Genomic DNA, 17457 nt, shown 5'->3' on the forward strand with positions numbered 1-17457 from the left:
TGATGGAGGGGGCATCATAGAAAATAATTAATGATGGAGGGGGCATCATAGAAAATAATTAATGATGGAGGGGCATCATAGAAAATAATTAATGATGGAGGGGCATCATAGAAAATAATTAATGATGGAGGGGGCATCATAGAAAATAATGATGGAGGGGGCATCATAGAAAATAATTAATGATGGAGGGGGCATCATAGAAAATAATTAATGATGGAGGGGCATCATAGAAAATAATTAATGATGGAGGGGGCATCATAGAAAATAATTAATGATGGAGGGGGCATCATAGAAAATAATTAATGATGGAGGGGGCATCATAGAAAATAATTAATGATGGAGGAGGCATCATAGAAAATAATTAATGATGGAGGAGGCATCATAGAAAATAATTAATGATGGAGGGGCATCATAGAAAATAATTAATGATGGAGGGGGCATCATAGAAAATAATTAATGATGGAGGGGGCATCAGAAAATAATAAATGATGGAGGGGCATCATAGAAATTAATTAATGATAATGGGGGCATCATAGAAAATAATTAATGATGGAGGGGGCATCGTAGAAAATAATTAATGATGGAGGGGCATCATAGAAAATAATTTATGATGGAGGGGCATCATAGAAAATAATTAATGATGGAGGGGGCATCAGAAAATAATTAATGATGGAGGGGCATCATAGAAATTAATTAATGATGGAGGGGGCATCATAGAAAATAATTAATGATGGAGGGGCATCATAGAAAATAATTAATGATGGAGGGGCATCATAGAAAATAATTAATGATGGAGGGGGCATCATAGAAAATAATTAATGATGGAGGGGGCATCAGAAAATAATTAATGATGGAGGGGCATCATAGAAATTAATTAATGATGGAGGGGGCATCATAGAAAATAATTAATGATGGAGGGGCATCATAGAAAATAATTAATGATGGAGGGGCATCATAGAAAATAATTAATGATGGAGGGGGCATCATAGAAAATAATGATGGAGGGGGCATCATAGAAAATAATTAATGATGGAGGGGGCATCATAGAAAATAATTAATGATGGAGGGGCATCATAGAAAATAATTAATGATGGAGGAGGCATCATAGAAAATAATTAATGATGGAGGGGCATCATAGAAAATAATTAATGATGGAGGAGGCATCATAGAAAATAATTAATGATGGAGGGGCATCATAGAAAATAATTAATGATGGAGGGGGCATCATAGAAAATAATTAATGATGGAGGGGCATCATAGAAAATAATTAATGATGGAGGGGGCATCGTAGAAAATAATTAATGATGGTGGGGCATCATAGAAAATAATTAATGATGGAGGAGGCATCATAGAAAATAATTAATGATGGAGGGGGCATCAGACAATAATTAATGATGGAGGGGGCATCATAGAAAATAATTAATGATGGAGGGGGCATCATAGAAAATAATTAATGATGGAGGAGGCATCATAGAAAATAATTAATGATGGAGGAGGCATCATAGAAAATAATTAATGATGGAGGGGCATCATAGAAAATAATTAATGATGGAGGGGGCATCATAGAAAATAATTAATGATGGAGGGGCATCATAGAAAATAATTAATGATGGAGGGGGCATCGTAGAAAATAATTAATGATGGAGGGGCATCATAGAAAATAATTAATGATGGAGGAGGCATCATAGAAAATAATTAATGATGGAGGGGGCATCAGACAATAATTAATGATGGAGGGGGCATCATAGAAAATAATTAATGATGGAGGGGGCATCATAGAAAATAATTAATGATGGAGGAGGCATCATAGAAAATAATTAATGATGGAGGAGGCATCATAGAAAATAATTAATGATGGAGGGGCATCATAGAAAATAATTAATGATGGAGGGGGCATCATAGAAAATAATTAATGATGGAGGGGCATCATAGAAAATAATTAATGATGGAGGGGGCATCGTAGAAAATAATTAATGATGGAGGGGCATCATAGAAAATAATTAATGATGGAGGAGGCATCATAGAAAATAATTAATGATGGAGGGGCATCAGAAAATAATTAATTATGGAGGGGGCATCAGAAATTAATTAATGATGGAGGGGGCATCATAGAAAATAATTAATGATGGAGGGGGCATCAGAAAATAATTAATGATGGAGTGGGCATCGTAGAAAATAATTAATGATGGAGGGGCATCATAGAAAATAATTAATGATGGAGGGGGCATCATAAAAAAAATTAATGATGGAAGGGGCATCATAGAAAATAATTAATGATGGAGGGGGCATCATAGAAAATAAGTAATGATGGAGGGGGCATCATAGAAAATAATTAATGGTGGAGGGGGCATCATAGAAAATAATTAATGATGGAGGAGGCATCATAGAAAATAATTAATGATGGAGGGGGCATCATAGAAAATAATTAATGATGGAGGGGGCATCATAAAAAAAATTAATGATGGAAGGGGCATCATAGAAAATAATTAATGATGGAGGGGGCATCTTAGAAAATAATTAATGATGGAGGGGCATCATAGAAAATAATTAATGGTGGAGGGGGCATCATAGAAAATAATTAATGATGGAGGAGGCATCATAGAAAATAATTAATGATGGAGGGGGCATCATAGAAAATAAGTAATGATGGAGGGTGCATCAGAAAATAATTAATGATAGGGGGGCATCAGAAAATAATTAATTATGGAGGGGGCATCAGAAATTAATTAATGATGGAGGGGGCATCATAGAAAATAATTAATGATGGAGGGGGCATCAGAAAATAATTAATGATGGAGGGGGCATCATAGAAAATAATTAATGATGGAGGGGGCATCATAGAAAATAATTAATGATGGAGGGGCATCATAGAAAATAATGATGGAGGGGTCATCATAGAAAATAATTAATGATGGAGGGGGCATCATAGAAAATAATTAATGATGGAGTGGCATCATAGAAAATAATGATGGAGGTGTCATCATAGAAAATAATTAATGATGGAGGGGGCATCATAGAAAATAATTAATGATGGAGGGGCATCATAGAAAATAATTAATGATGGAGGGGGAATCAGAAAATAATTAATGATGGAGGGGCATCATAGAAAATAATTAATGATGGAGGGGCATCATGGAAAATAATTAATATTGGATGGGCATCATAGAAAATAATTAATGATGGAGGGGGCATCTTAGAAAATAATTAATGATGGAGGGGGCATCATAGAAAATAAGTAATGATGGAGGGGGCATCTTAGAAAATAATTAATGATGGAGGGGCATCATAGAAAATAATTAATGATGGAGTGGCATCATAGAAAATACTAAATGATGGAGGGGCATCATAGAAAATAATTAATAAAGGAGGGGGCATCTTAGAAAATAATTAATGATGGAGGGGGCATCAGAAAATAATTAATGATGGAGGGGCATCATAGAAAATAATTGATGATGGAGGGGGAATCAGAAAATAATTAATGATGGAGGGGCATCATAGAAAATAATTAATGATGGAGGGGCATCATAGAAAATAATTAATATTGGATGGGCATCATAGAAAATAATTAATGATGGAGGGGGCATCTTAGAAAATAATTAATGATGGAGGGGGCATCATAGAAAATAAGTAATGATGGAGGGGGCATCTTAGAAAATAATTAATGATGGAGGGGCATCATAGAAAATAATTAATGATGGAGGGGCATCATAGAAAATTATAAATGATGGAGGGGCATCCTAGAAAATAATTAATAAAGGAGGGGGCATCTTAGAAAATAATTAATGATGGAGGGGGCATCAGAAAATAATTAATGATGGAGGGGCATCATAGAAAATAATTGATGATGGAGGGGGCATCATAGAAAATAATTAATGATGGAGGGGGCATCATAGAAAATAATTAATGATGGAGGGGGCATCATAGAAAATAATTAATGATGGAGGGGCATCATAGAAAATAATAAATGATGGAGGGGCATCATAGAAAATAATTAACGATGGAGTGGGCATCATAGAAAATAGTTAATGATGGAGGGGGCATCATAGAAAATAATTAATGATGGAGGAGGCATCATAGAAAATAGTTAATGATGGAGGGGGCATCATAGAAAATAATTAATGATGGAGGAGGCATCATAGAAAATAATTAATGATGGAGGGGCATCATAGAAAATAATTAATGATGGAGGGGCATCATAGAAAATAATTAATGATGGAGGGGGCATCAGAAAATAATTAATGATGGAGGGGGCATCATAGAAATTAATTAATGATGGAGGGGGCATCATAGAAAATAATTAATGATGGAGGGGGCATCAGAAAATAATTAATGATGGAGGGGGCATCGTAGAAAATAATTAATGATGGAGGGGCATCATAGAAATTAATTAATGATGGAGGGGGCATCATAGAAAATAATTAATGATGGAGGGGGCATCAGAAAATAATTAATGATGGAGGGGGCATCGTAGAAAATAATTAATGATGGAGGGGCATCATAGAAAATAATTAATGATGGAGGAGCATCATAGAAAATAATTAATGATGGAGGGGGCATCATAGAAAATAAGTAATGATGGAGGGGGCATCTTAGAAAATAATTAATGATGGAGGGGCATCATAGAAAATAATTAATGATGGAGGGGCATCATAGAAAATAATAAATGATGGAGGGGCATCATAGAAAATAATTAATAAAGGAGGGGGCATCTTAGAAAATAATTAATGATGGAGGGGGCATCAGAAAATAATTAATGATGGAGGGGCATCATAGAAAATAATTAATGATGGAGGGGGCATCATAGAAAATAATTAATGATGGAGGGGCATCATAGAAAATAATTGATGATGGAGGGGGAATCAGAAAATAATTAATGATGGAGGGGCATCATAGAAAATAATTAATGATGGAGGGGCATCATAGAAAATAATTAATATTGGATGGGCATCATAGAAAATAATTAATGATGGAGGGGGCATCTTAGAAAATAATTAATGATGGAGGGGGCATCATAGAAAATAAGTAATGATGGAGGGGGCATCTTAGAAAATAATTAATGATGGAGGGGCATCATAGAAAATAATTAATGATGGAGGGGCATCATAGAAAATTATAAATGATGGAGGGGCATCCTAGAAAATAATTAATAAAGGAGGGGGCATCTTAGAAAATAATTAATGATGGAGGGGGCATCAGAAAATAATTAATGATGGAGGGGCATCATAGAAAATAATTGATGATGGAGGGGGCATCATAGAAAATAATTAATGATGGAGGGGGCATCATAGAAAATAATTAATGATGGAGGGGGCATCATAGAAAATAATTAATGATGGAGGGGCATCATAGAAAATAATAAATGATGGAGGGGCATCATAAAAAATAATTAATGATGGAGGGGGCATCATAGAAAATAGTTAATGATGGAGGGGGCATCATAGAAAATAATTAATGATGGAGGGGCATCATAGAAAATAATTAATGATGGAGGGGGCATCATAGAAAATAATTAATGATGGAGGGGCATCATAGAAAATAATTAATGATGGAGGGGGCATCATAGAAAATAATTAATGATGGAGGAGGCATCATAGAAAATAGTTAATGATGGAGGGGGCATCATAGAAAATAATTAATGATGGAGGGGCATCATAGAAAATAATTAATGATGGAGGGGCATCATAGAAAATAATTAATGATGGAGGGGGCATCATAGAAAATAATGATGGAGGGGGCATCATAGAAAATAATTAATGATGGAGGGGGCATCATAGAAAATAATTAATGATGGAGGGGCATCATAGAAAATAATTAATGATGGAGGGGGCATCATAGAAAATAATTAATGATGGAGGGGGCATCATAGAAAATAATTAATGATGGAGGGGGCATCATAGAAAATAATTAATGATGGAGGGGGCATCATAGAAAATAATTAATGATGGAGGGGGCATCATAGAAAATAATTAATGATGGAGGGGCATCATAGAAAATAATTAATGATGGAGGGGCATCATAGAAAATAATTAATGATGGAGGGGGCATCATAGAAAATAATGATGGAGGGGGCATCATAGAAAATAATTAATGATGGAGGGGGCATCATAGAAAATAATTAATGATGGAGGGGCATCATAGAAAATAATTAATGATGGAGGGGGCATCATAGAAAATAATTAATGATGGAGGGGGCATCATAGAAAATAATTAATGATGGAGGGGGCATCATAGAAAATAATTAATGATGGAGGAGGCATCATAGAAAATAATTAATGATGGAGGAGGCATCATAGAAAATAATTAATGATGGAGGGGCATCATAGAAAATAATTAATGATGGAGGGGGCATCATAGAAAATAATTAATGATGGAGGGGGCATCAGAAAATAATAAATGATGGAGGGGCATCATAGAAATTAATTAATGATAATGGGGGCATCATAGAAAATAATTAATGATGGAGGGGGCATCGTAGAAAATAATTAATGATGGAGGGGCATCATAGAAAATAATTTATGATGGAGGGGCATCATAGAAAATAATTAATGATGGAGGGGGCATCAGAAAATAATTAATGATGGAGGGGCATCATAGAAATTAATTAATGATGGAGGGGGCATCATAGAAAATAATTAATGATGGAGGGGCATCATAGAAAATAATTAATGATGGAGGGGCATCATAGAAAATAATTAATGATGGAGGGGGCATCATAGAAAATAATTAATGATGGAGGGGGCATCAGAAAATAATTAATGATGGAGGGGCATCATAGAAATTAATTAATGATGGAGGGGGCATCATAGAAAATAATTAATGATGGAGGGGCATCATAGAAAATAATTAATGATGGAGGGGCATCATAGAAAATAATTAATGATGGAGGGGGCATCATAGAAAATAATGATGGAGGGGGCATCATAGAAAATAATTAATGATGGAGGGGGCATCATAGAAAATAATTAATGATGGAGGGGCATCATAGAAAATAATTAATGATGGAGGAGGCATCATAGAAAATAATTAATGATGGAGGGGCATCATAGAAAATAATTAATGATGGAGGAGGCATCATAGAAAATAATTAATGATGGAGGGGCATCATAGAAAATAATTAATGATGGAGGGGGCATCATAGAAAATAATTAATGATGGAGGGGCATCATAGAAAATAATTAATGATGGAGGGGGCATCGTAGAAAATAATTAATGATGGTGGGGCATCATAGAAAATAATTAATGATGGAGGAGGCATCATAGAAAATAATTAATGATGGAGGGGGCATCAGACAATAATTAATGATGGAGGGGGCATCATAGAAAATAATTAATGATGGAGGGGGCATCATAGAAAATAATTAATGATGGAGGAGGCATCATAGAAAATAATTAATGATGGAGGAGGCATCATAGAAAATAATTAATGATGGAGGGGCATCATAGAAAATAATTAATGATGGAGGGGGCATCATAGAAAATAATTAATGATGGAGGGGCATCATAGAAAATAATTAATGATGGAGGGGGCATCGTAGAAAATAATTAATGATGGAGGGGCATCATAGAAAATAATTAATGATGGAGGAGGCATCATAGAAAATAATTAATGATGGAGGGGGCATCAGACAATAATTAATGATGGAGGGGGCATCATAGAAAATAATTAATGATGGAGGGGGCATCATAGAAAATAATTAATGATGGAGGAGGCATCATAGAAAATAATTAATGATGGAGGAGGCATCATAGAAAATAATTAATGATGGAGGGGCATCATAGAAAATAATTAATGATGGAGGGGGCATCATAGAAAATAATTAATGATGGAGGGGCATCATAGAAAATAATTAATGATGGAGGGGGCATCGTAGAAAATAATTAATGATGGAGGGGCATCATAGAAAATAATTAATGATGGAGGAGGCATCATAGAAAATAATTAATGATGGAGGGGCATCAGAAAATAATTAATTATGGAGGGGGCATCAGAAATTAATTAATGATGGAGGGGGCATCATAGAAAATAATTAATGATGGAGGGGGCATCATAGAAAATAATTAATGATGGAGGGGCATCATAGAAAATAATGATGGAGGGGTCATCATAGAAAATAATTAATGATGGAGGGGGCATCATAGAAAATAATTAATGAAGGAGTGGCATCATAGAAAATAATGATGGAGGGGTCATCATAGAAAATAATTAATGATGGAGGGGCATCATAGAAAATAATTAATGATGGAGGGGCATCATAGAAAATAATTAATGATGGAGGGGGCATCATAGAAAAAAATTAAGGATGGAGGGGGCATCATAGAAAATAATTAATGATGGAGGGGGCATCAGAAAATAATTAATGATGGAGGGGGCATCGTAGAAAATAATTAATGATGGAGGGGCATCATAGAAAATAATTAATGATGGAGGGGCATCATAGAAAATAATTAATGATGGAGGGGGCATCATAAAAAAAATTAATGATGGAGGGGGCATCATAGAAAATAATTAATGATAGGGGGGCATCAGAAAATAATTAATTATGGAGGGGGCATCAGAAATTAATTAATGATGGAGGGGGCATCATAGAAAATAATTAATGATGGACGGGGCATCATAGAAAATAATTAATGATGGAGGGGCATCATAGAAAATAATGATGGAGGGGTCATCATAGAAAATAATTAATGATGGAGGGGGCATCATAGAAAATAATTAATGATGGAGTGGCATCATAGAAAATAATGATGGAGGGGTCATCATAGAAAATAATTAATGATGGAGGGGGCATCATAGAAAATAATTAATGATGGAGGGGCATCATAGAAAATAATTAATGATGGAGGGGGAATCAGAAAATAATTAATGATGGAGGGGCATCATAGAAAATAATTAATGATGGAGGGGCATCATGGAAAATAATTAATATTGGATGGGCATAATAGAAAATAATTAATGATGGAGGGGGCATCTTAGAAAATAATTAATGATGGAGGAGGCATCATAGAAAATAATTAATGATGGAGGGGCATCATAGAAAATAATTAATGATGGAGGGGCATCATAGAAAATAATTAATGATGGAGGGGGCATCAGAAAATAATTAATGATGGAGGGGGCATCATAGAAATTAATTAATGATGGAGGGGGCATCATAGAAAATAATTAATGATGGAGGGGGCATCAGAAAATAATTAATGATGGAGGGGGCATCGTAGAAAATAATTAATGATGGAGGGGCATCATAGAAAATAATTAATAATGGAGGGGCATCATAGAAAATAATTAATGATGGAGGGGGCATCATAGAAAATAAGTAATGATGGAGGGGGCATCTTAGAAAATAATTAATGATGGAGGGGCATCATAGAAAATAATTAATGATGGAGGGGCATCATAGAAAATAATAAATGATGGAGGGGCATCATAGAAAATAATTAATAAAGGAGGGGGCATCTTAGAAAATAATTAATGATGGAGGGGGCATCAGAAAATAATTAATGATGGAGGGGCATCATAGAAAATAATTAATGATGGAGGGGGCATCATAGAAAATAATTAATGATGGAGGGGCATCATAGAAAATAATTGATGATGGAGGGGGAATCAGAAAATAATTAATGATGGAGGGGCATCATAGAAAATAATTAATGATGGAGGGGCATCATAGAAAATAATTAATATTGGATGGGCATCATAGAAAATAATTAATGATGGAGGGGGCATCTTAGAAAATAATTAATGATGGAGGGGGCATCATAGAAAATAAGTAATGATGGAGGGGGCATCTTAGAAAATAATTAATGATGGAGGGGCATCATATAAAATAATTAATGATGGAGGGGCATCATAGAAAATTATAAATGATGGAGGGGCATCCTAGAAAATAATTAATAAAGGAGGGGGCATCTTAGAAAATAATTAATGATGGAGGGGGCATCAGAAAATAATTAATGATGGAGGGGCATCATAGAAAATAATTGATGATGGAGGGGGCATCATAGAAAATAATTAATGATGGAGGGGGCATCATAGAAAATAATTAATGATGGAGGGGGCATTATAGAAAATAATTAATGATGGAGGGGCATCATAGAAAATAATAAATGATGGAGGGGCATCATAGAAAATAATTAATGATGGAGGGGGCATCATAGAAAATAGTTAATGATGGAGGGGGCATCATAGAAAATAATTAATGATGGAGGAGGCATCATAGAAAATAGTTAATGATGGAGGGGGCATCATAGAAAATAATTAATGATGGAGGAGGCATCATAGAAAATAATTAATGATGGAGGGGGAATCAGAAAATAATTAATGATGGAGGGGCATCATAGAAAATAATTAATGATGGAGGGGCATCATAGAAAATAATTAATATTGGATGGGCATCATAGAAAATAATTAATGATGGAGGGGGCATCTTAGAAAATAATTAATGATGGAGGGGGCATCATAGAAAATAAGTAATGATGGAGGGGGCATCTTAGAAAATAATTAATGATGGAGGGGCATCATAGAAAATAATTAATGATGGAGGGGCATCATAGAAAATTATAAATGATGGAGGGGCATCCTAGAAAATAATTAATAAAGGAGGGGGCATCTTAGAAAATAATTAATGATGGAGGGGGCATCAGAAAATAATTAATGATGGAGGGGCATCATAGAAAATAATTGATGATGGAGGGGGCATCATAGAAAATAATTAATGATGGAGGGGGCATCATAGAAAATAATTAATGATGGAGGGGGCATCATAGAAAATAATTAATGATGGAGGGGCATCATAGAAAATAATAAATGATGGAGGGGCATCATAAAAAATAATTAATGATGGAGGGGGCATCATAGAAAATAGTTAATGATGGAGGGGGCATCATAGAAAATAATTAATGATGGAGGGGCATCATAGAAAATAATTAATGATGGAGGGGGCATCATAGACAATAATTAATGATGGAGGGGCATCATAGAAAATAATTAATGATGGAGGGGGCATCATAGAAAATAATTAATGATGGAGGAGGCATCATAGAAAATAGTTAATGATGGAGGGGGCATCATAGAAAATAATTAATGATGGAGGGGCATCATAGAAAATAATTAATGATGGAGGGGCATCATAGAAAATAATTAATGATGGAGGGGGCATCATAGAAAATAATGATGGAGGGGGCATCATAGAAAATAATTAATGATGGAGGGGGCATCATAGAAAATAATTAATGATGGAGGGGCATCATAGAAAATAATTAATGATGGAGGGGGCATCATAGAAAATAATTAATGATGGAGGGGGCATCATAGAAAATAATTAATGATGGAGGGGGCATCATAGAAAATAATTAATGATGGAGGGGGCATCATAGAAAATAATTAATGATGGAGGGGGCATCATAGAAAATAATTAATGATGGAGGGGCATCATAGAAAATAATTAATGATGGAGGGGCATCATAGAAAATAATTAATGATGGAGGGGGCATCATAGAAAATAATGATGGAGGGGGCATCATAGAAAATAATTAATGATGGAGGGGGCATCATAGAAAATAATTAATGATGGAGGGGCATCATAGAAAATAATTAATGATGGAGGGGGCATCATAGAAAATAATTAATGATGGAGGGGGCATCATAGAAAATAATTAATGATGGAGGGGGCATCATAGAAAATAATTAATGATGGAGGAGGCATCATAGAAAATAATTAATGATGGAGGAGGCATCATAGAAAATAATTAATGATGGAGGGGCATCATAGAAAATAATTAATGATGGAGGGGGCATCATAGAAAATAATTAATGATGGAGGGGGCATCAGAAAATAATAAATGATGGAGGGGCATCATAGAAATTAATTAATGATAATGGGGGCATCATAGAAAATAATTAATGATGGAGGGGGCATCGTAGAAAATAATTAATGATGGAGGGGCATCATAGAAAATAATTTATGATGGAGGGGCATCATAGAAAATAATTAATGATGGAGGGGGCATCATAGAAAAAAATTAATGATGGAGGGGGCATCATAGAAAATAATTAATGATGGAGGGGGCATCAGAAAATAATTAATGATGGAGGGGCATCATAGAAATTAATTAATGATGGAGGGGGCATCATAGAAAATAATTAATGATGGAGGGGCATCATAGAAAATAATTAATGATGGAGGGGCATCATAGAAAATAATTAATGATGGAGGGGGCATCATAGAAAATAATGATGGAGGGGGCATCATAGAAAATAATTAATGATGGAGGGGGCATCATAGAAAATAATTAATGATGGAGGGGCATCATAGAAAATAATTAATGATGGAGGAGGCATCATAGAAAATAATTAATGATGGAGGGGCATCATAGAAAATAATTAATGATGGAGGAGGCATCATAGAAAATAATTAATGATGGAGGGGCATCATAGAAAATAATTAATGATGGAGGGGGCATCATAGAAAATAATTAATGATGGAGGGGCATCATAGAAAATAATTAATGATGGAGGGGGCATCGTAGAAAATAATTAATGATGGAGGGGCATCATAGAAAATAATTAATGATGGAGGAGGCATCATAGAAAATAATTAATGATGGAGGGGGCATCAGACAATAATTAATGATGGAGGGGGCATCATAGAAAATAATTAATGATGGAGGGGGCATCATAGAAAATAATTAATGATGGAGGAGGCATCATAGAAAATAATTAATGATGGAGGAGGCATCATAGAAAATAATTAATGATGGAGGGGCATCATAGAAAATAATTAATGATGGAGGGGGCATCATAGAAAATAATTAATGATGGAGGGGCATCATAGAAAATAATTAATGATGGAGGGGGCATCGTAGAAAATAATTAATGATGGAGGGGCATCATAGAAAATAATTAATGATGGAGGAGGCATCATAGAAAATAATTAATGATGGAGGGGGCATCAGACAATAATTAATGATGGAGGGGGCATCATAGAAAATAATTAATGATGGAGGGGGCATCATAGAAAATAATTAATGATGGAGGAGGCATCATAGAAAATAATTAATGATGGAGGAGGCATCATAGAAAATAATTAATGATGGAGGGGCATCATAGAAAATAATTAATGATGGAGGGGGCATCATAGAAAATAATTAATGATGGAGGGGCATCATAGAAAATAATTAATGATGGAGGGGGCATCGTAGAAAATAATTAATGATGGAGGGGCATCATAGAAAATAATTAATGATGGAGGAGGCATCATAGAAAATAATTAATGATGGAGGGGCATCAGAAAATAATTAATTATGGAGGGGGCATCAGAAATTAATTAATGATGGAGGGGGCATCATAGAAAATAATTAATGATGGAGGGGGCATCATAGAAAATAATTAATGATGGAGGGGCATCATAGAAAATAATGATGGAGGGGTCATCATAGAAAATAATTAATGATGGAGGGGGCATCATAGAAAATAATTAATGAAGGAGTGGCATCATAGAAAATAATGATGGAGGGGTCATCATAGAAAATAATTAATGATGGAGGGGCATCATAGAAAATAATTAATGATGGAGGGGCATCATAGAAAATAATTAATGATGGAGGGGGCATCATAGAAAAAAATTAATGATGGAGGGGGCATCATAGAAAATAATTAATGATGGAGGGGGCATCAGAAAATAATTAATGATGGAGGGGGCATCGTAGAAAATAATTAATGATGGAGGGGCATCATAGAAAATAATTAATGATGGAGGGGCATCATAGAAAATAATTAATGATGGAGGGGGCATCATAAAAAAAATTAATGATGGAGGGGGCATCATAGAAAATAATTAATGATAGGGGGGCATCAGAAAATAATTAATTATGGAGGGGGCATCAGAAATTAATTAATGATGGAGGGGGCATCATAGAAAATAATTAATGATGGAGGGGGCATCATAGAAAATAATTAATGATGGAGGGGCATCATAGAAAATAATGATGGAGGGGTCATCATAGAAAATAATTAATGATGGAGGGGGCATCATAGAAAATAATTAATGATGGAGTGGCATCATAGAAAATAATGATGGAGGGGTCATCATAGAAAATAATTAATGATGGAGGGGGCATCATAGAAAATAATTAATGATGGAGGGGCATCATAGAAAATAATTAATGATGGAGGGGGAATCAGAAAATAATTAATGATGGAGGGGCATCATAGAAAATAATTAATGATGGAGGGGCATCATGGAAAATAATTAATATTGGATGGGCATAATAGAAAATAATTAATGATGGAGGGGGCATCTTAGAAAATAATTAATGATGGAGGAGGCATCATAGAAAATAATTAATGATGGAGGGGCATCATAGAAAATAATTAATGATGGAGGGGCATCATAGAAAATAATTAATGATGGAGGGGGCATCAGAAAATAATTAATGATGGAGGGGGCATCATAGAAATTAATTAATGATGGAGGGGGCATCATAGAAAATAATTAATGATGGAGGGGGCATCAGAAAATAATTAATGATGGAGGGGCATCATAGAAAATAATTAATGATGGAGGGGCATCATAGAAAATAATTAATATTGGATGGGCATCATAGAAAATAATTAATGATGGAGGGGGCATCTTAGAAAATAATTAATGATGGAGGGGGCATCATAGAAAATAAGTAATGATGGAGGGGGCATCTTAGAAAATAATTAATGATGGAGGGGCATCATAGAAAATAATTAATGATGGAGGGGCATCATAGAAAATTATAAATGATGGAGGGGCATCCTAGAAAATAATTAATAAAGGAGGGGGCATCTTAGAAAATAATTAATGATGGAGGGGGCATCAGAAAATAATTAATGATGGAGGGGCATCATAGAAAATAATTGATGATGGAGGGGGCATCATAGAAAATAATTAATGATGGAGGGGGCATCATAGAAAATAATTAATGATGGAGGGGGCATCATAGAAAATAATTAATGATGGAGGGGCATCATAGAAAATAATAAATGATGGAGGGGCATCATAAAAAATAATTAATGATGGAGGGGGCATCATAGAAAATAGTTAATGATGGAGGGGGCATCATAGAAAATAATTAATGATGGAGGGGCATCATAGAAAATAATTAATGATGGAGGGGGCATCATAGACAATAATTAATGATGGAGGGGCATCATAGAAAATAATTAATGATGGAGGGGGCATCATAGAAAATAATTAATGATGGAGGAGGCATCATAGAAAATAGTTAATGATGGAGGGGGCATCATAGAAAATAATTAATGATGGAGGGGCATCATAGAAAATAATTAATGATGGAGGGGCATCATAGAAAATAATTAATGATGGAGGGGGCATCATAGAAAATAATGATGGAGGGGGCATCATAGAAAATAATTAATGATGGAGGGGGCATCATAGAAAATAATTAATGATGGAGGGGCATCATAGAAAATAATTAATGATGGAGGGGGCATCATAGAAAATAATTAATGATGGAGGGGGCATCATAGAAAATAATTAATGATGGAGGGGGCATCATAGAAAATAATTAATGATGGAGGGGGCATCATAGAAAATAATTAATGATGGAGGGGGCATCATAGAAAATAATTAATGATGGAGGGGCATCATAGAAAATAATTAATGATGGAGGGGCATCATAGAAAATAATTAATGATGGAGGGGGCATCATAGAAAATAATGATGGAGGGGGCATCATAGAAAATAATTAATGATGGAGGGGGCATCATAGAAAATAATTAATGATGGAGGGGCATCATAGAAAATAATTAATGATGGAGGGGGCATCATAGAAAATAATTAATGATGGAGGGGGCATCATAGAAAATAATTAATGATGGAGGGGGCATCATAGAAAATAATTAATGATGGAGGAGGCATCATAGAAAATAATTAATGATGGAGGAGGCATCATAGAAAATAATTAATGATGGAGGGGCATCATAGAAAATAATTAATGATGGAGGGGGCATCATAGAAAATAATTAATGATGGAGGGGGCATCAGAAAATAATAAATGATGGAGGGGCATCATAGAAATTAATTAATGATAATGGGGGCATCATAGAAAATAATTAATGATGGAGGGGGCATCGTAGAAAATAATTAATGATGGAGGGGCATCATAGAAAATAATTTATGATGGAGGGGCATCATAGAAAATAATTAATGATGGAGGGGGCATCATAGAAAAAAATTAATGATGGAGGGGGCATCATAGAAAATAATTAATGATGGAGGGGGCATCAGAAAATAATTAATGATGGAGGGGCATCATAGAAATTAATTAATGATGGAGGGGGCATCATAGAAAATAATTAATGATGGAGGGGCATCATAGAAAATAATTAATGATGGAGGGGCATCATAGAAAATAATTAATGATGGAGGGGGCATCATAGAAAATAATGATGGAGGGGGCATCATAGAAAATAATTAATGATGGAGGGGGCATCATAGAAAATAATTAATGATGGAGGGGCATCATAGAAAATAATTAATGATGGAGGAGGCATCATAGAAAATAATTAATGATGGAGGGGCATCATAGAAAATAATTAATGATGGAGGAGGCATCATAGAAAATAATTAATGATGGAGGGGCATCATAGAAAATAATTAATGATGGAGGGGGCATCATAGAAAATAATTAATGATGGAGGGGCATCATAGAAAATAATTAATGATGGAGGGGGCATCGTAGAAAATAATTAATGATGGAGGGGCATCATAGAAAATAATTAATGATGGAGGAGGCATCATAGAAAATAATTAATGATGGAGGGGGCATCAGACAATAATTAATGATGGAGGGGGCATCATAGAAAATAATTAATGATGGAGGGGGCATCATAGAAAATAATTAATGATGGAGGAGGCATCATAGAAAATAATTAATGATGGAGGAGGCATCATAGAAAATAATTAATGATGGAGGGGCATCATAGAAAATAATTAATGATGGAGGGGGCATCATAGAAAATAATTAATGATGGAGGGGCATCATAGAAAATAATTAATGATGGAGGGGGCATCGTAGAAAATAATTAATGATGGAGGGGCATCATAGAAAATAATTAATGATGGAGGAGGCATCATAGAAAATAATTAATGATGGAGGGGGCATCAGACAATAATTAATGATGGAGGGGGCATCATAGAAAATAATTAATGATGGAGGGGGCATCATAGAAAATAATTAATGATGGAGGAGGCATCATAGAAAATAATTAATGATGGAGGAGGCATCATAGAAAATAATTAATGATGGAGGGGCATCATAGAAAATAATTAATGATGGAGGGGGCATCATAGAAAATAATTAATGATGGAGGGGCATCATAGAAAATAATTAATGATGGAGGGGGCATCGTAGAAAATAATTAATGATGGAGGGGCATCATAGAAAATAATTAATGATGGAGGAGGCATC

The sequence above is a fragment of the Engystomops pustulosus genome, unplaced genomic scaffold (genome assembly GCF_040894005.1).
Source record: "Engystomops pustulosus unplaced genomic scaffold, aEngPut4.maternal MAT_SCAFFOLD_105, whole genome shotgun sequence".
NCBI lineage: Eukaryota > Metazoa > Chordata > Amphibia > Anura > Leptodactylidae > Engystomops > Engystomops pustulosus.